This window comes from Hetaerina americana, unplaced genomic scaffold, assembly GCF_022747635.1.
Source record: "Hetaerina americana unplaced genomic scaffold, ioHetAmer1.1.p SCAF_83, whole genome shotgun sequence".
NCBI lineage: Eukaryota > Metazoa > Arthropoda > Insecta > Odonata > Calopterygidae > Hetaerina > Hetaerina americana.
The window spans coordinates 73,837-94,018 of NW_027287461.1; positions in this window are offsets into that span (position 1 = coordinate 73,837).

Sequence of the window (20,182 nt, forward strand, 5' to 3'; positions counted from 1 at the left end):
TGAACGGATTCAAGGGGAAGTAATGGAACAAACATTACCCTTTTAAATCTCACACCTCGTCTTTGAGGAGGTTAAATTTATGTAGGAGGAGGAGGAAATATAATTTGCAATGAATTTTTAATTAATTTTTAATTGAATTGTGTCCTTAACCATCAGTAACATTCAGCAAAGTGTGACTACATATATGGAAGAAGTATCGGATCCAATGAAGGGGCCATGCCACTCCTCCTGAATGCTTTTGGTCCAATTTAATTCAAAATAAATATCAGGTATTCGAACGGCAGTACTTTTGAACATATATTGTCCCTTGTGCATTTACTGCCGGATGATTTGCGGTTTTTAACTTAGTGTGATTGCTTTAAAATTTAGCATGATTATAAGTTTTCTTTTAGGAACAGGATTATAAAGTTATTTTTGTTCAGGCATGAAAAATACCCCGACCGTTACATGTTTTATAGAACCGTTTGTAAGGAACTAGTGAAAATGCCATCAGGGATAAAAGACGGAAGCTATGCATTGCTATCGCTTGCTTGACTAACAAAGTATTCTGTCCTTTGAAAACAACCTCTTCCTCTCTCTCACCTTTTGACCTCTTAATACTAACTAAACATTTTGCTTTCACTATCTATATTGGGGTAATGGGCCTAAACGGTAACTATCCAAACGTTGATGAATATGATTAGAACAGTTTTTAATTGTACAAGGAAAAAACAGACTTTCTGTTTTTATGCACAAATTCTAATATTAACCCTATCGCAGAAGATACCAAGGCGATGACGTGTTGGAAGATATCCACAGTTTGAATCGTCTCATGGATTCGTAACCGTCTTTCCTAACACGTACCTCTTGGTAAGAGCGAGAAACACTTATTCTGTTCTGAGGCCTCAATATATTTAATAAAATTTACGTGATAAGCTGGTCAATGCCCGCAAAGGTTTAGTGATTAAATATTTTTCGGCAAAGTTAGGGGACTACTTGCGATTGGTTTATGAATCGCCGAGGAAAGTAGGTTAAAAACCGTCAGAAACAGTTGCATAGATGAGAAAGGAGTCTATGACATGTATGCCATATGGCATAAATCCGTAGGTTTTGCTTCCTTTTCTTCGGATGAACTTTCGCCTTCTGGAGACCTTGCAAGTCAGATGGCTCGAACCAATATCCTGATATTCCGAAAACATGCCTGGAACAAACTTTGCGAGATGCACGAATTGTCCAGCCTCGGTCGGTGACGTCAATTCGGGCCTCGATAGAAAGGTGCTACAGAAGTCTTCAAGCAAGAAATCAAGAATTCTAATATGCCCCTGCATGTCATTATCTCCAACAGTTTTTTGATGAACATAAACAGAATAAAAGAATATATTAGATTTTTACTCAATGAAGAAAATTATGACCACAAAATTGGTTAGAATTAGTGTATTTTCTTCTTTCCTAAGCAAAATTCGTTCATCAAGGCACATTAAAAAAAAGCGTTTTTCCATTTCACGCAAAAATAGAATTTCTATGGAAAATTCCTTTCCCCGTTATCGCCTGTTCTATGTTAAGCAAAGTGTACGTACTTCTTTATTAAGACCATTTTTTGAGAATAGCGGTTCAGGAGTACAGTGCGTAATTACATTTGATACTCAATCGGTCATAACTTAGTCGTTCCTAATAAAATAATTTATTCATATGCAGGTGATAGACGAACTATAAACATTCTCGTATCCATTATTTCAGCAAGTAAATAAAACAAGCTATCACTTTATTTTTTCATATGGATATATTACTCTGTACATATATATATATATATTAATATTACTATAGAACTTACTTATGGATTATATATTACATTCATATAGATATATAATGAATAACCTTATAGTTTACAGGATGGAGCATATAATAAGAATTTTCAATACAAATTTGATTTATTTGTTAAGTTTGATCAACTTATATCTTAGAGAACAGATTTATATAATAGGTGAAAATATATTTTTCGGGGAAAGGAAACGGCTTAGGTCGTAATTTGACGTTGTGGTATCAATGCACGGGGTGAGTTACTTCGACCTCAATGCGATACAATATTGGTTGGAAGAAAAGGCATCCGTGTGATCGTTCGAAGTACTTGTGAAATACCTTTTTTTGTGCAAAACTTCGAGGAAACTTGTACTCGGTTGCTGATGGAATTCCATTCGTCAAAGCTTGACTGAGAAAATAGCCGAGGTTTGAATCGTAATCTACACATTTTTGTCACGCATCGCTGGATAGCTCTCAAGAACTGATTGAGGGGATACCAAATGTCTAGTGTGTGCCTGTAATGGTAGGTCCTATTAAATAAATCCTTCGGGGTTTTCCGCAGATAACTTCCCTCTTCCCTCGCTTTTTTCTAGTAATAGCTGCTGAAATGAAAAATTCATGGAGAAAACGAAGCACTGACGTCAACTGTCATGTGATTTTTTTAGTCGGTATGATTATTTTTTTGAATCTATGAACGCATATTAAAATTATTAGACATGTCTATTCCTTTGAATTCGATATAAACGATGCTAAAATATGTTGAGGAAAGGAGACAATTTCCTAATTTCCACGGCATTAGAGGATTATCTGATTGCATATGCACATAATTTTCAAACTACTTCCACGCTTATAAAATACAAAAAGCATATTTTACACGCTTCAAAGGTTTTCTTTGCCATCAACAGACTCGGTGGTGGGGTGTCTGACCTTCAACACACGCCAATTGTCAATTGCCTACGAGCGTTCTTTCAGGCTATTTCGTGTTTTTAGTGGACCCCTGTCGAGTGACTCGGTGCTAGCGCAAAATACAGCGAGCGATTGAATAGCGGTACGCAGTCAACTTTTGTGTTGAATGGTGGATATCGAGTACAGAAACATTGGGCATGATTCGCCAAGTGCTCAAGGATAAAAGAATGTCACAAACTGCAGTTTTTAAGTGCCACAAGCTTTTTAAAGATGGCCGAGGGAGAGAGTGGAGGACGAGCAACGCGCCGTACGGCCGTCGATGTCAAGAACCAACGACAACGTATGCGTGAAAGGCTGAATTCAGATGTTTGGTTAAGTGTGCACATGATCGCAGATCGTATTGGTGAATGATAAGATGGCAGTGCAAAACATTATGAAGACCTTCGGTAACGCGACGCGGCGATTCACCAACCCCCTTACAGTACCGACTTGGCACCAGCAGACTATTTCCTATTTCCGAACATAAAATCCTCCCTTAAGAACACACCATGGAAAGTGCCGTCAAAGAAGCTTGGGCGCGTACCCCTAAGGACCTTCTGGAATCCGCCTACCAGGGAGCCTTCAAGTCGTGGAAATCTATTTTTCTGAAACTTTTTCCGATACTTTTTACACAAACATCGTAGAATTTGTTTTTTTGAAACCCTTCAAGCTAATGTATTCCCTTTAATTTATCATCTTGTTAATGAAGTCTTCCATCTCTCGCTTTTCCTATCCCGTTTTTTCTTTGCAGATATTTCTTCTCTAGAGACCCATTCATTACTATCTTTGGTATTTTATTGAGCCTGATCCATCTAATGTTCCCTAATATCTAATGTATTCAATTTCTAATGAGCCTAATATCTGATATATTTTCATCTTTATCCCGTCAAAACCTTCTGTAGGCTTCTCCCACCACTCCTCTCATTCCCTAGAACTTCTTTGTCATTTATATTTTGTGACTGTTTGATTTTGATCATTCTAAACTCTAAACTAATTAGAAATCTAAAAGATGCAATATGAGAATCTTGCAGCATTCAGTGAAGGGTATTAAAATCCATTGGCGCAAACCTTGTTAGAGAGAGACTTGACACACTAAGAGATGCCGGCTATTTACACCGAACAAAGCTAGCCCCATGCAAATCCACGGGAATAGGCTAATTAGGGGCTATAATGTGTCTGACGAGCTTGCCAATTTCAGTTGGCTGGCCTGACACTATCTTGCTTGGCCCGAAGCCGGTTTTTAACCATTATCGCAGCAAGAGGGAAGCTGAAGATTAGGTGGAAAATGGTGTCGGTGTTCAGTCCGAATGATCATTCGACTCCATATCACAAATTAAGCATCCTCACTCCTTTGCAAAAATTCGGCCCCACCCGGATTTTTTAGAAATCTTGGTAAAAACAAACCTATGTGGTATAAGTATCACGCTCTCAATGCGAGCGATATCTATATTTTTAAAATTCATCTCACCAATATTTGAATTGCTCAATGTAAGATAAACCATGGAGAGATGTGTCCTATTCATAAACGTTTTAAATCCTAGAAGTTTACACTGTAATCCTAGAAGGATCTTCGACCTATTCATCTATGAAAGAAGAAATCTTAAATATTTTACCATTATGTGTAATTACTACAAACCCGTCATATTATTTTTTACTTTACGTTTGCCTTGATAAATATGAGAATATGCCAGTAGTGTTCATGTCTTGTCAATTAATGAAAGCCATATGTTTTGCATTTCGCAGTTGAATAGCGATCACTAAGTAACTACTATCACTCCTCCTCCTCCGGATGGAGTAGATTTTAAGACTCCTAAATGTTTGCTTGCAGTATTGAAATGATGACATGTTAAGAATCATCCCTATGATACCTTTTGGAGGAAAAAATCTATTCCAGGTGTGTTACTACATGCTATAATATTGGATAATCAGTGGCTGAGAGGTGGTAATTACAGAGGTGGTAATTGTACGTGGAAAATAAAAAGATAAAGTAAAAGTAGAACACCGAAGGGAGCTCGGCGTCAAACTCCCTGCTGTTCATCGCTTGCGAGAGACCTGGCATTTTAAAAAATTAATGGCTTGATATCACCCACAGAGAGTTTCTCTGTTAGGAAATGAGGCAAAGTACCTTAAAGTTAGAATTGCAATACCTTTATAATTTTTAATGAAATTTTTTAAATCAAGGCTTCGGGTGTGACCATGCACTAGGCACCGCACCACACCGTTTCTAATATTCAGGCTCGTATCGTCACTCCAAACTTCACTCCCACTTCTTTCATCGTTGGCCGGGCGTATTACCCTTCATATGGCATTCCCAATTGCCTTGAAGGGATCATGGATTTCAATCTCAACCACTCCTTGGATGAATTTGTTTTGTTCAGCATTATTTACAACATCCTCTTCTAAAGAGTAATATTTGAACAGCCTGCATTTGATGTTAGGAATGGGAGTGGAGTTTAGAGTGACGGCTTAGAATTTTGGTCTACGCCGTACGCCTCACTTAAGCTGCTGTTTATTAAATTTGAGGGCTCGACTTTCATAAAAGGTACATACACCTTGAATTACGGTTAAAAATCAGCCTGTTGGTTAGCATGTTTGCCTACTAACTTAAAGTTCGTGATTTCGATTTCCGCCCCGGATATAGGATGCCGTAAACTCTAGTGATTCGTTCGTTTAGACATCCGGGGCTGTTTCTCAGAGGAACAAGTTACTTTACAAGTCCTCGGCATTTTTACACAGGCGGAGCCTGCTGATGGTAATAAAACGGCGCAGCTTTTTCCACTTGGCTTCATTAAACAATATGAGAATTTGAAATTTGTAAATTATAATTCAATACTTTATTACGAGGACTGATAAATTGCGTTATAAATAAAAAAAATAAAATGCGTTAAACTTTGAGAAATGCGACCCTGATGGATATGCCTGAGATAGCTTATATGGATTCCAGGATAAAATAGAGCAGCACGTACTGGTGGAAGATAAAAAATTATCAATCATCACTGTCATGGGACTTGGTTATAGAAACATATAAAACATATTTTTCATATTTTTGTTACGAACTTGCCGTTTGTTAGCTGGTACACGTTAGAGTTAAATACAATGAGTCAATGGAATGAAATATATATATATATATATATATATATATATATATATATATATATATATATATATATATATATATATATACATATATAAAAATGTATAAATTTTTTTCTTCAAAATCATTTATTTACTATCATTCGGTTCGAATTGTTATTGTTTTTTTGATATCTCCCATTATTGAGTTTAATATCATCATTTGAAGGTGATCCATGACTTTTATTTCTCCAAGCATGTGAATTTCTTTGCTTCATTACCTCTGTATTTTTTTTACTGTTGTCATTTGCCCTATATTGTCAATTCCATTTTTCGTTTCCAAGGTAACGGTGATCCATTTTTTGCCAGTTCCCAAGGATGCTTCTCGTTTTCACCCAACATTCCACACAGATTTGTCATCCCACGTTGTAGGATTTCAAAGAAAGAACGTAGTATGTTACCAAGGTTATTATATTTGCAGATATGGTTTAACGCACCAGGAGTTAGACCTAATACCTTTAAGTCACAGGAATATTTTTTATCTCAGCTTATTGGTGACAAAAGTCCTGAAGAACCCCTACTCGTGGGGAAATAATGTGGGAACGTGATGTATGATAACCAATGTAGGTAGGTGAATTGAGGAAACTATTACCATAATATATTAAAAGATCCTATTAAAAATTGCTAAAACCTATTGTCAAGTTACAGGGCCATGGATGAGGTAGTCAAATTTATCGAGTGAAGAATGATAAATTTCACCCAATCTAAAACGATAATTTCGTATCCACAAAGGCTTTTAAGGTATTCCAATGAAGGTACCTTGTGCTTCCCTTGCAAAACCCAAAATTAAAATCACCAGAACCATTTTCTACTGCTTTCATTCACGGCAGTCCTTCGAGTTCAGGGGTTGCTTTTTTCCATCTAGCTCTATTTTTTCGTTTTTAAACTTTTGATTACGTCTTGCATGTAAGTATTTTGGAGGATGCCGTATGCCAAAATCATACACTCCAGGGTTTTCAAACAAAACTATTAGATACTTTACATAAGGAAGTCTATATAAAAGAGTAATTAGAAATACGAATAAGAAAAACGATGGCCATTGGGGAAGCACATGTAACAGAAAAAATAGGCCAAATAAGCATTTCCCAGAATTTTTTTGCATGAAGAAAACTCATTTAAAGGCTTATATTTTTCATTGAGTACTATCATAAAATTTTATTCATGCAATTTGGCGACTTGAATTAACACTTTGCGGTATTTTGGTTTCTATCTCTATAACAATGTGAAATCCAGCTCAGCTGGAGGTTGGCATTAAATTTGCATATATTGTATTAAAATTATTCATGATACATTTGTTCTGCATTTGGCAACAAGTTCCGTGTGTATTTTTTTAATAATGAATTTTCTACGAACTGAAAAAATATTAGGCACTTGAACAGCAAAAATAAGTTATAAAAAATTTGATTTATTTACAACAGGAGTTGCCTTATGTGTATTTTCTTTGTCTCTGATCATTATAAATTTTACAAGACGGACATTATGCCTTTTAGTGGCACTTGATTCAATGATTGAATTTATAAAAGTTCCTCTTGCTTGGAATTTCACTGTTTTAGATATTGATAAAAACTTCCACAAAATTGAGGAAATGTTTGTGGTTGTACCACATCCCAGGAGCAATCGAAAGCTTATCATAGTCTGTAGCCATAATTTTTTTGACCAGATAAAAAGCTTGCGTAAAAGTAAATAATTTTCCTGTGACTTATATATATATTCTGAGAGGGCTTACTTCTTGATTGTGGTGGCGAAATCCGGTGATTATGGAAAATTTCCGGGTAAACCATCCTCTAATTGGTGTCTTGTTAATGGCGGTTAACACGCTTAACTATTGGTCGAACGTGTAATAAAGTCGTGTACAAACTTGAGCACTCCGTTAGGAAAGGAAAAAATTAAATTTTGAATATTCCCTAAATTATTCGTATTCTTTCTTTGAAATGGTACAAAAACATCGCCAGTGGCATGCCTTCCAGACTGCCTGTCTAATTGAATATTCATCACACACGATCGTGTGGGATCGTGATTAAGTGCGATCGTTTATTAAAGGCTTCTTTTGTCAACGCATCTAATTAGTTTCAATATAAAATTTGAAATTTTGGATGCTCTGCCTTTAGCGAGATTAATGCCTTCAGTTCACTCGTGTTTTTTCGTAAAATATAAAATGTTCGCCGAAAAAGTTTCATCACATACAATATGAATGAGGGCTACTTGGGATTGGAAGCCCTCTTCATCGAATCGCTCTGGTTAATAAACAATACTATCCTACCTATTTTATGATTTGCGCGCAACCCTTCACTTGCCTCAGAGGTCATTTACTTATTATTTTATCAATTTTACAAAAATTTGGCTTTTGCTATCATGTATTTTCAAAGCCTTGTTTGAAGATATGGGTAGCCTTACTCTCTGCTCAACCTTACTTTTACATACAGAAGTTAGGTGGTTATCAATGTATGAAATTCTTGTGCAAATAATTTAAAAACGTAAAGAACGTATATGCAAAGTATTTCGTCAACCACAAGTTTGAACCATCATAAAGTTTAAATAACACAACATGGTTGTCTAGAACTTGCGTACTTTGATGATATATTTAATAAACTAAATGAATTATGTTTCGCACTACAAAGGAAAAAATGTCAACAACTTCAATTAAAATATAGATTAGTAGCATTGTTTCCAAAAATTCAATATTTAGTTTTAGCTGGAGAGCAAAATAACTTTTAGAGTGTGTCTTACAACACTTGTATATATATTGGAATAATCACTAAGTGATTGCTCCCGAACTTGGAAGATCCAAGATAATTTTTGCGTACAAAATAATTTCCATAAAAGTGAAAAGTCAGAAGGAATCAGATTCCGACCCCACGCCAGATATGCAATTTTTTTATCAAACATAACGCCAAATTCCAAGAGGATCAGGAAATTGAAGAAGCAGCTTTATGCTCATTTAATTTTTTAAAATTATTTCTTATCCATTTTATTCTTGTTTTTATAATCACCATTATTTTTTCATGGAGAATTCAAAAAAAATTGTTTACTTCAGTTAAATCTAAGTATTAAATCGAAATTGGTTTCATTCAATATCACATTAAAAATAGGGAAGGATTCTATTGATATGCAACTTTTAGAGGGTTTCGGGCACTTAGCAAAATTTTCTGAGCGCCCCGCGATCAAAAGTTTTGAAAACATTAAACGAATAGATACAAAAGTTTCCGAATAGATCCCCTAGACACTTTCACCTATGCTAAAGTGGAAAATCTTTGATGACGTAATAGGCATCCTGTTGCGGGCGATGGGTACGTTCTTTGACAATTTTCTTTCACCAGTCTGATTTCGGCAGAAAAACGTATGTCCAACTCATTTCCTGCGTCTTTCCACAGTCTTTCTCTCTTTCTTCCATAACTCCAGTAATTCCAACTTGCACTAAAAGACGTGGCACGTTCGTCATTTCACGCGGCTTTCCAAAGGGCGATAACATACCACGAAGGGATTACAGCGCGCGATCCGCGCCCCCCGGGGTGATGGCTCTCGTCATGCGGCGGTTGCACACGTTCTGGTGTAGTATGCAAGTCTCACGTGCGTGTTCCTAGGGTGCGTCACGGGGCAGTGGCGAGGAGACGGGAGGCCGAGGTCGTGAAACGGATGCCTCACTCTCAATACGCGACACATTTTTCTTCCATTCCTCACGGTACAGTTTTCGAACGGTCGAAAATAAGAAGCGTCGCGCTGAGCTCGCGGAATTCCTGCAATTTGTTGTGCGCGTGGAATTTCGGTGCTAGCTGGGCATCATCCGTTCTGACTCCACGGAAAGTCCCTTTTTGACTGTTTTACACTGCTGGAGCTGGCATAAAATATCTTCAATCGCGGTATTCCTCAAACACTTATTTCGGCCATTTCCAACAATGCATCGTTTTGCTTATACTCTCCTTTGTCCAATTTTATTGATATAGCATGTCATTAGAATGAATTTAGGGCGCTGCGACGTGGCAGAATTCACTTGTATTTTGTTTGCTAAGTGCTCGGAGATTTTCCACACTTATATTGTAATACTTGATCAGTTTACACGTTTTCACAAAATTATCAAAAATATTGTTTACCTGTTCTTTAGTATAAAGAAGGTACTTGGTAGGAAAACTGAATTTTTAGAACGGTCAGGTGTTTTTTACTTGGCAAAAATTATCAAAAACAAACTGCTGAATGAAATTTTCCGGCATAAAGGACACATGAATGTACCTGTTGCCCATTGCCCATAGCCCACTTCTTCCTCCATGAATTTATCATGAGGGCTTTCGTTTTGCCTGATATCTTATCCACATGGAGTGCCCTAGCCCTTCATATTTCTCTCTTATCTCCTCCCTCTCCGGATTCTCTAATTTTTATCGGCTAAATAACTTGAACCCATTTGAGTGTTCACATTTTAATTTTGATAACGATTACAATAAATGTGCGTGGAAAATTACAATTTTTTTTCAACCAACTAGTAACCTATCATTAAATGAAGTTGCTAGTGGTAAAAGATACCATTATTCCTTGTGAATTGCGTTGAACTTATGCTGTAGTGATGGCATTAATCAATGTAACTACCATAATTGCCGCAGCAGTAACCTTAGGGGAGTTTACACCTTTGGTTTTACGCGAAGGTAATAATTTACCGCGTAAAAAATCACTCTCCTTGACCGGGATTCGAACCCGCATATCTCGATTTACCAATTCGACCGAGTGTGGTAGTCCGTCAAGCGAAAAATTTAGGGAAGCGGATTTTAATCCCGATCAAGATGTACGATTTTGGCCCTATGAAAATATCTATTTCGTAATTTTATGAAAAAAACCTCTCGATGAATCAAGTTAAAAAGTAATACAATGTTCGGAAAGCAATGAAGAATACAGTATATTTATTTAACACTGTTCCGGTCAATAGCAGAGCATGGATAATCCGGTTTTGAGCACAAATTTAAGTTTTTTTTTCCGAAACTCGATAATATCATCCGGGAAAACGTGGAAAGATTAATTTTATGTTTATAGGTGACGCTATAATTGCTACTTAGTCAAATGAGTTTACATTCAGTTATAGAGTCATAATTTACGCTTTTCTTTTATCATGCAAATTAAACTCGGGAGAAGATATTTCCTTAATACGAGGGCCATGACAACATGACATAATACAAATTTTGTGGAATAGAAGGTCCCGGAATCCCCGTCAATGCGAATGATCATTTTCAATACTGAATTTTCTAGCCTTGTGTACGGGTGACTAAAAGTAACTGCTACAGTAACTGTTGCGGAATTTCCCGTAGTTTCTTCGAAATTCCCTGAGGGGGAATTGTGTACTTTTGAGCTTCTGCTATAACCTCTCGGATTGTGCGCACGACAACGATTAATTCGAGACATAAGTACGGGTGGTAATTCGTATTTCTTCAGCACACCTTGTTCCTTTAAAAGTTCTTAGAAATTCACGATACAAGAAGAAACTTTGGTTGCTAAAGCACTCGGCCGTAAATCGAGGGATCCAGGTTTGAATTTCACCATTTGGCGAATAATTTCCCCTCTGCAATATTTGTCAAATTCACGTAAAAACTATGCATGCATGGATAAAGGCAAACCAGACAGAGATGCTGCTAATCCAATGAGCAGCCCTCTGGGGAAGAGTACAGTTCCAGATGAAATTCTTGGTACAAGTAAATTTCTCATGCACAGAATTACTTATTACTTGTGCGTACGTACTCGCATGTACATGTTAATTTCTTTCAGTGAGTAAAACGGGACTACTTCTAGGTTCACTGCGACTTTTCTAACCATATTATGAGAAATAATGCATGCATTACGAGGGTGGTCCCAGAAGTACCCCACCCAACAAAGAAAAAACAAACATTTTTGGAAAAAATATATTTATTTTTCAACATAATCTCCTTTCAGCTCTATTCACTTTTTCCAGCGATGTTAAATAAGTTCGATACCCTTTTTATAATAAGAACTGTCATGCTCCTCAAAATAGCCATTAACTGCCGACATCACTCCTTCACGGTTGGAAAATATTTGACCACCGAGCCATTTTTTTCAAGTTTGTGAACAGAAAATAATCTGAGGGAGCTAAATCTGGCGAATAGGGTGCATGAGGTAGCAATTCAAACTTTGATTCAAGAATTTTGGCAATTGTAATAACGGATTTGTCAGTTGGTGCATTGTCTTGATGAAACAACACTTTCTACTTAGCCAAATGCGGCCACTTTTGCTTGATTTCTTCGCTCAAACATTGCAATAAGTTCGCATAATATTCGCCATTCGCCGCTGATAGTTTTTCCTTTTTCAAGGTAGTCAATGAAAATGATCCCACGCGCATCCCAAAAAACCGACGCCATGACCTTGTCTGCAGATGAAACGGTCTTCGCCTTCTTTGGAGGCGGTTCTCCCTTTAGAATCCATTGTTTTGATGTTCTTTTGTCTCGGTGTGAAATGATCGACCCATGTTTCATCCATGATTATGAAATGGCGCAAAAATTCTGCTTTGTTGTTATTAAAATCTGCTAAACACTCAATTGAAACATTTTCACGACACTGATTTTGCTCGAGTGAGAGCAAACGCAGCACCCATCTTGCGCACAGCTTTCTTATGCCTAAATTTTCAGTTAGTATGCGATGTACCGCAATCTTTGAAATGCCTACTATGTCTGCTAGCTCGCGCACTTTCAGTCGACAATCATCCAGTACCACTTTGTGGATTTTCTTAACCGTTTCTGGAGTCGTCACCTAATTTGGTCGACTAATGCGATGCTCGTCTTGACAGCTCGTGCGGCCTCGTTTAAACTCTGCTGCCCAACATTTTACTGTTGAAAACGAAGGAGCAGACTCACCCAGAGTGGAATCCAGTTCAGCCTTTATATTGGTTGGGCTGAGGCCTTTCAAATAAAAGTATTGTATCTCATAGCGATGACCAATTTTCTCCATTTTCACAAATTCACTGAAAGCGTTCACAATTGATGGCTGTCAAACAAATACTAAACAACATAGCGTCTTCAAACTTGAAAAATATATTTTACTGATTGCATTCTTTCTAATCCAGTGATATCTTTCAAACAACTACCGTCATCTCTAGGTCGGGCCGGGTACAAATGGGACCATTCTCGTACAGTAGATTTCATGATATCTTTGTCTATTCTCAACTTATTCTAAAGACCGAATGTAATATGTGAAATTCGGTGCGATGGCATGCTATGTAAATATCATGACAAAGAGACTGACTGAATTGGAAAATAAACTTCGGTAGAAAGACGTTAGGTGCCAATACGTTGAGCTGAAAATTTGATTTTTCGAGTTATACTTAATTTAACTCGTTTATTCATTTTTCTGTCAATTTTTTAACGCACAAAGTTTGTGTACTATACAAGATTAACGTAAAAATTGACATGCTAAAAGTTAAACATTTTTCATTAAAATAACTTTAGGTTGGTTGGTACCCATACGAGACAAAAAGGTATGACTTCTGTCTTCCAGGAAATTTCCTGTGTTTAGGAAAATGTCAACTGTTCAATACCTCCATAAAGATTCATTTTATACTTGATAAACCGACTTATTTTTCACAATGATTTCGCTGAAGTGGAAATATTTTTGTTAAATAACTTGAGGATTACCTGTAATGATTATTTTTCTTGAACCTAGTGGAATAAACTTTATTATGATTTAACTTTTAAATAGGTAAAAAAATGTATTACATTTTATAACGTAACTGAGCTGACGAATATAATTTCCTTCCTCATATCTGACGAAAGCATGCAATTGTTGAAGGACGGGATGGAAATTTGTAGTGAATTATAATGTTGCAATGGTAGAATATCACGAAAAATTTTTTAAACATCACTGTGTCCCACCATAATTTAATCTCGCATTGCGATAAGCAATAATAGAAAATTTTAAGTTATTTAAATTTAAGAGGCTAGAAGATGGATGGTATATGCCTAGCTTAATTCAGCATCGGAGGCCTTCTCGTCATTCATTATCTATTGAGCTACACAATTTGGAAGTTTTCGCAAAAATTTGTTGTATATAGCATATTTTGCCAGTAATATTCAAACGATAATCGCTCTAGTACTTAGGAAATTTGAACGGTGTGGGGAAATAAGACTGCTGCGCTAGTCGGGGCCCGTGGGATGAGTGGTAAATTATGGTTAAGTAGGATTAGGGAGCGATTTTCAAGCGAATCCCTTTGGCGTTATTTGGGTCAGCCTCTCTGAACGAAATGCGTCAGTGGGTCAGCGCCAAACGTTCCGCGTGTAGGGCGAAGTTGTACAACTGAAAAACTCTCCAAAAGGCTCTCCTTAATATGGTTGGTAACGCTGCGGTGAAAGACACATCCTCCGTGTTTCGAACGCGAACCCTCGGTTTTGGGATCCAGTACGTTAGTGTCAGTTCGATAGCAGATGATTAAAAAAATATTTCCGTTCATTACGTTAAAGCCTTGAGAGAGCAAATGCTGAAACCCGCCTGCGCAGCGCCCTGCTGCATCCGTGATCGATAAACGCCTTCTGCCTGGGCGTCGTCTTCAATGGAATCTACTGCTATTTACCGTCAAGTTGTTTCATGGTTATCCCTGCACCGCGGCGAATGCCGCAGCGACTTCCAACGAGCTATGCGCTTTAACGTATGCATGAGTAAATTACTTACCATCGCCCCTGCTCTCCAGAGCATTGGAGATCAGCGCCAACACACCTATCTGGAGCCCATGTTATAAGTATCGTGGGATGCTGTTGCAAGGCCTTAGTTATCCTGTTTCACTGCGCGAGGTGCTTCATCCTTAATAATGGTTGTTATGGATTTGGGTTCATATCTAGTGTATCCGGATCAAATATAGGCACTCGACAATTTTTTCAGTAAAATATTTGGCTCTCCAAAACTTGAATTTGTTCACCAGTTAGTTTATGACTGCTTATTTCGTGGAACAGTTAAAAAATAATAACTGAGGAGGAAATTATAATGGAGCTTAAATTTTCACTTCCACTCGCATATACGCGTGTTAAAAAAATTAATGCAACTCATTATAATCGCATATGTATTACACACCACGGTACATATATAACCCAAAGATTAGCTTTGATATGCAGAAGTGAGTATGTAGAGCTGATCTGGTACAAGCCCACGACGCATGAAATTCACACATTCAGGCAAAATGGTTGGAGGGGGGGGTTGGAGTAATTACTGTAACTGGTGGGGGATGAGGGGAACTGTTTGCTTCGGGTGGCAATTTTAGTGTACGGGTACGAAAATGTAATTACTTTGCAGAATGTTGTTATTAATTATTTAATTTAATAAAATAACGGGGTGCCTCAAGTTTTTTTATTCTTAATTGCTTCGATTATTACGTATTGCGTTTTACTTTTGTGCGCAAAGTTTAAAAAACATTAGGGCCATTCCAGGGGGCTCTCGAGTTTTTGCAATGTAACACTGGCGAATTAATATACCTAATGTCAAAGATTGAAAATTGCAGCACTGTGGAATTCGGAAGTGGTTCTGCGGCCCATTTTGTCCAAGAACAAAGTAATATAATAACTCTAAAAGCCTAATATGCTCGTTAAATACATGGTACAACTTTTTTTGAGGCAAATTATAATTTGATGATTAAAACAGAAGAAAAACGCGAAGAGGGACGGCGAAATATGAGTTTGATCAACTTTTGTCGATCATGCGTGGTAACCTCTACGTTCGAAATCACTAAAGTTTCAATCTAAACAAATTAATCTATAATAATTGTGCCAGTCCTTGAATTATAATTAAATAACGATTCCTTCAAGAGATATTAATGCGTTAGTAAAAACTGTTATCACATCCCTCGGGTTATTAATTCTTATCGTGAGACTTCACACGCTCGTAAAAAAATATTTTTTTATTAGGGGGTTATAAATTGCATAAAAGTGTTCTAAGCAAAGTTGTTCTGTACCTACCGCATCACACCAGCAATGGTAACTTTCTAGTGAGGCTGGGAGAATACTATATGGGCATTTGACTGTCGCTGATGCATCACTAAATACTTGACGACAGACAAGGACAGTGTGCCAATTGCAGTGAGTAGAAAATCTCATATCCTGGATTTTATACATGACTGACAAAATTATCATTTTCTTAGGGACTCGAATCCGGGGCTTTCCCATCAGTAACCCAGTCTCTACATCTTGAGCTAAATTTTCGTCGCCTCGTAGAATTTGTAACTCAAAGGTCCTATATTCAATCGCTATTGGGAATGATACTCGGAAAATTTCAGATTTTGAATGCGCCAAAGGAGAAGGATACTTCGTCATTTTCATTTATGTACCTATACCTCACTGGCTGAAGCTATTTGGGAGTCCTGCTAACCAATGTGTGTCAAGCCGACCCAAGATTACCTAATACTTACTTAGTGTGTCTTGATCGTAGGTGCTGGGCGCACGTTCACTAAGAGAAATGAAAAGAGGATTTGAGAACCTTGCCGTTGACGTTAGCAATTGTTCGATCTGTTATCTTCTTTTTACGCCATTATTTGGTCAAGGTTGTTAAGCTAAATGTACGGTCCTTGAACTCATATATTCGCTTTTCTCTTGGGAAAAGTAGATGTATTAGCGAGCGAGGTAGATGCATATCGGCGGTATGGATCATTATTCAACCAGTGCAGTGTAACCCTCTGACACGAATTGCGAACTAACGTGACGTCTTGAAGCGAGGTCGACGCATGTAGGTGTAAAAAAGTAGTGTTACTATTTTTTTGGATAAAACTCAAGGATTCGAGTGCTTTTTTAGCATGATTTGTAATTGTACGTACTCACTTAAAAACCCTACAGATGATGTGTCTGTTGATTGTGTTAACCTACTTCCTTTTCTCCTAGGAATTAGAAATTGAAATATAAAAGACCTCATGAGTAAACAATTGAGAATATCATTGATGCAGTGCAGCGATACGGTTGCATTTTGGTTGCGTGCAGCTGCAGGTCTATCGGGAAGTTTATGCTATTAACTAAAATAACTGAACTGACATTTGTCACCTGCCCTGACAAATTCCTACAACGGATGCGTCAGTATTTCATAATTTCAGTCACAGTGAAAGACATTTGATACACAACCACTTTATACGCTATCCCGTCAAATTGTAAGACCGATCGTTTCCCAGGTTTTTGGACTAAAGAAAAAAAGGCGAATGAAACACCTTGAGACGCACCGCTAACCGCTTATGAAGCTCATTTTTTCCATCCAAAAGCCATTCTCAATCTTCTCTTTAGCGGATCGTGCGCGCCACGTGGTGGATAGTGAATTTGGAATATAGCTTCCATCATACTATACTGTCGTACCAGCCTGCTTCCGAAACCAAGCGTTGTATTCAGAGGGGCGCATGGAACACCTGGGTCCCGTTTCTCAAAGCTACAAGTCAGTTTAAGAGTCCTTATAATTTGCACCCAGGACGTCTGATGATGTTAATAAATAGGGCAGCACTTTTTACTTGTGTGCAGTACACAGTTTGGGAATTGGAAAGTTATGCATTGCATCAGAAGGTTGTATTCTACGCAAGAGATACAACATTTCTGAGGTTTTCGGGAAAGAAGAAAGTGAAGTTAAATGTTAAAATAGATTAGCGTAAGCTACAGCAAGTTGAGCATTTTAATTATCTTGGAAGTGTTTTGGATCGAGATGGTCAACTGTTAGGGATATATAGTATAAAAAAGAAATGCGTCACTCAAAGGAGAAATATAAAGAAAACACGTGAGATACAGAGGATTCGATTGACGATGGAGTCCTGAAGACTTTGATATTGGTGGGGATGTAAGGCAAGCAAGTTAGGGGTACGAAAAAGATAGCCATGTTGAGTGCAATGAAGGGAGGTCTAGTGTCACATTGTGTATTATACATATTCATCAAAAACCTACCTTAAACGGTAATCACCAAATATATTTATAGAAATAATACATTTAATAAAGTCTTAATAATAGATTTAGGAAAGCTTGCCCAGGAATTTGAAATAGACTTTTTACCTTGGAAAACTTCGATTTGGTCTTTATTTCGAAAAGCCGAGTACATATTGGTGTGTGAGTTTTTTTCGGGCGAGAGCGTACGGCTTAAACCTTTTTAAATCAAGTTTACGATGATGAAGAGGAGAAATTGCACGTATATCAAAGCTATCAATCGTGCCTTAGATTGGTGTTTAAGTCGGGACGAACCCATTATTCTTAGCATCTGAGGAAGAAAATTTGGAATTTAAAATGACCTCAACGGGAATGCCTATGTGTAGGAAGTCAAAAGTTTTTGTCTTTAAATGCATGTTACATTTTAGTAGATGGGTGCTGATATCGAAATACGGGAGCTGTTAAATGAAGAGTTGAATGAATTATGTTCGCAAATATTTTGGGAAAAAATCAAATTTTATGTTATATCTTTAGCTTAATGTGTATTGCATGCGGCACAAATATCATAGATTTGACTTGAGTTTTGCGTCAGCTGTAACCTTTGCAAGTTGAAACATCTTCAGTTCGCGTACTCGGTGAATGCATATTTCATACTACAACAATGGCGGAAACGCAAAGAGTAATACGCTGCATTGAAATTTTTATTTCTGCCGAATAAATAGTCATCTGAGTCCTTTATAACACTACAGAAAACTTATGGAGAGCTTTCATATATCACAGCTGGAAGATGGTTTAATCAATCAATTTCAAAGGAAGGTGAACCGAGTTCCTCCAGTAACCGTTCTTACAGAAGTAAGCGTCTACTCCGCTGCTGCCATTGTGAGAGAAGATCGTCAATTAACGTTAAAAGCACTATCAGGAATATTGCCAATTTCATTTGATACCGCCTAGTACCGTTTGGTTTAACTATATATTTCCCTTAACTTCTCATTGTGGTTTCTTCATCCAATACTCGTATACAAGTGTACTTTCGGTTTACAGAGCTTGTGACATTGACCATTTCCTGTTTTACTTTCTTTTTGATTTCCGTACCATTCGCTTCGAATATTAATGACTTGCGTACAGAATTGAATCGAAATCGTCTATTTCCCATAACTATACTCTGTGGTTTCGTCATTAGACTTTCGATTTAAAGGTCTTGTGGCACAGGACAAATTCCCCTACCACTTGCTTCGAATAGTGACTCGTACATAGAATTGCATCGGAATCTTATGAGAATCACGCGAGTAACTGTACAATCTAAACAAATACAAATAGCGACTCGTAAATAGAATTGTATCGTAATATTATGAGAATCACGCGAGTCATATTAAGGATTTAGCAAGAATACAATTTTCTCCTTAAAGATGAACGCGTCCGATACCAGTACCAATCGGGACGGAAGAGCATGTAGGCATATTGTCACCGACGAAACAGCACTGAAGCGAGAAATGGTAGTGAAAAGGTAACACCACCACGCGAATATAAATGGGATTCGGAATAATGGCGCTGCGAAAATTCCAACTCCCGAGTAGGAAGAGAATATTCATTGAATTCACAGCTCCAAAGATTAAAATTGTTACCAAGTAGCTACTTCAACGGTCCGTCCACGTCGTTTATTTGATGTTTTCCGAGGCCTATCATATGAGTTGACATTTCAACTTGAATATAATTCGTCTGAAATTTTTTCTCGGGTAAAACGTTATTCATTAACTTGGCCCGTATGACGCGGCTTAGCATCATTCCCTTCGCGTCAGCATTAGATTCGTGGGGTTCGCATTTACCCAGTGTGTCTCGTGATACATGCGACCATGTGAATTTCCTTCTAGGTTTTTCAACGTTCATTCCTGTGCATGACAGTTGCTAAGCTAGTCACGTGGCACTCCCTTACATTTTTCGATTGAAATATTAAATCATTTTACCATGGAATGACTCACTTCAACCAATTGGGGAATTTGAATGGAGTGAAGCACATGAAATGTCTCATCAAAAGTTTTTGGTGGATTTTCGACGTAAGACGACAATAATGGTGATTTATCTCCGTGAAAAACATAGAATAAAATCGTCATTCAGACATTACTATGAGTGAGTTCACACAGTATCGTAACGAAGACAAATTCTAATAAAAGAAATATCGTAAATTCTATAATGTTGGTATTCCGATGAATATTTTCGTAATGAGACAGAATCAAAAGGAAGTGGTTGGATTTTTTAGTATGTGAATTTGAATTTCAAAATAATTGCTTTCATCTTGAATAGTAAATCAATTTTTATCCAGGTCAAAAATAAACTTCGCGGTTCTACGTAGCGGTTCGTAAGTCACTAAGTTTTTGCTGATGTTTTCGTAGTTGGACTTTCACATCTCATGTGAGATTGTGGAATAACAATTACGCATCTTTGACTAAACGATGCGTAATTCTGATGACAAGGACTATTCAGGGACTCCA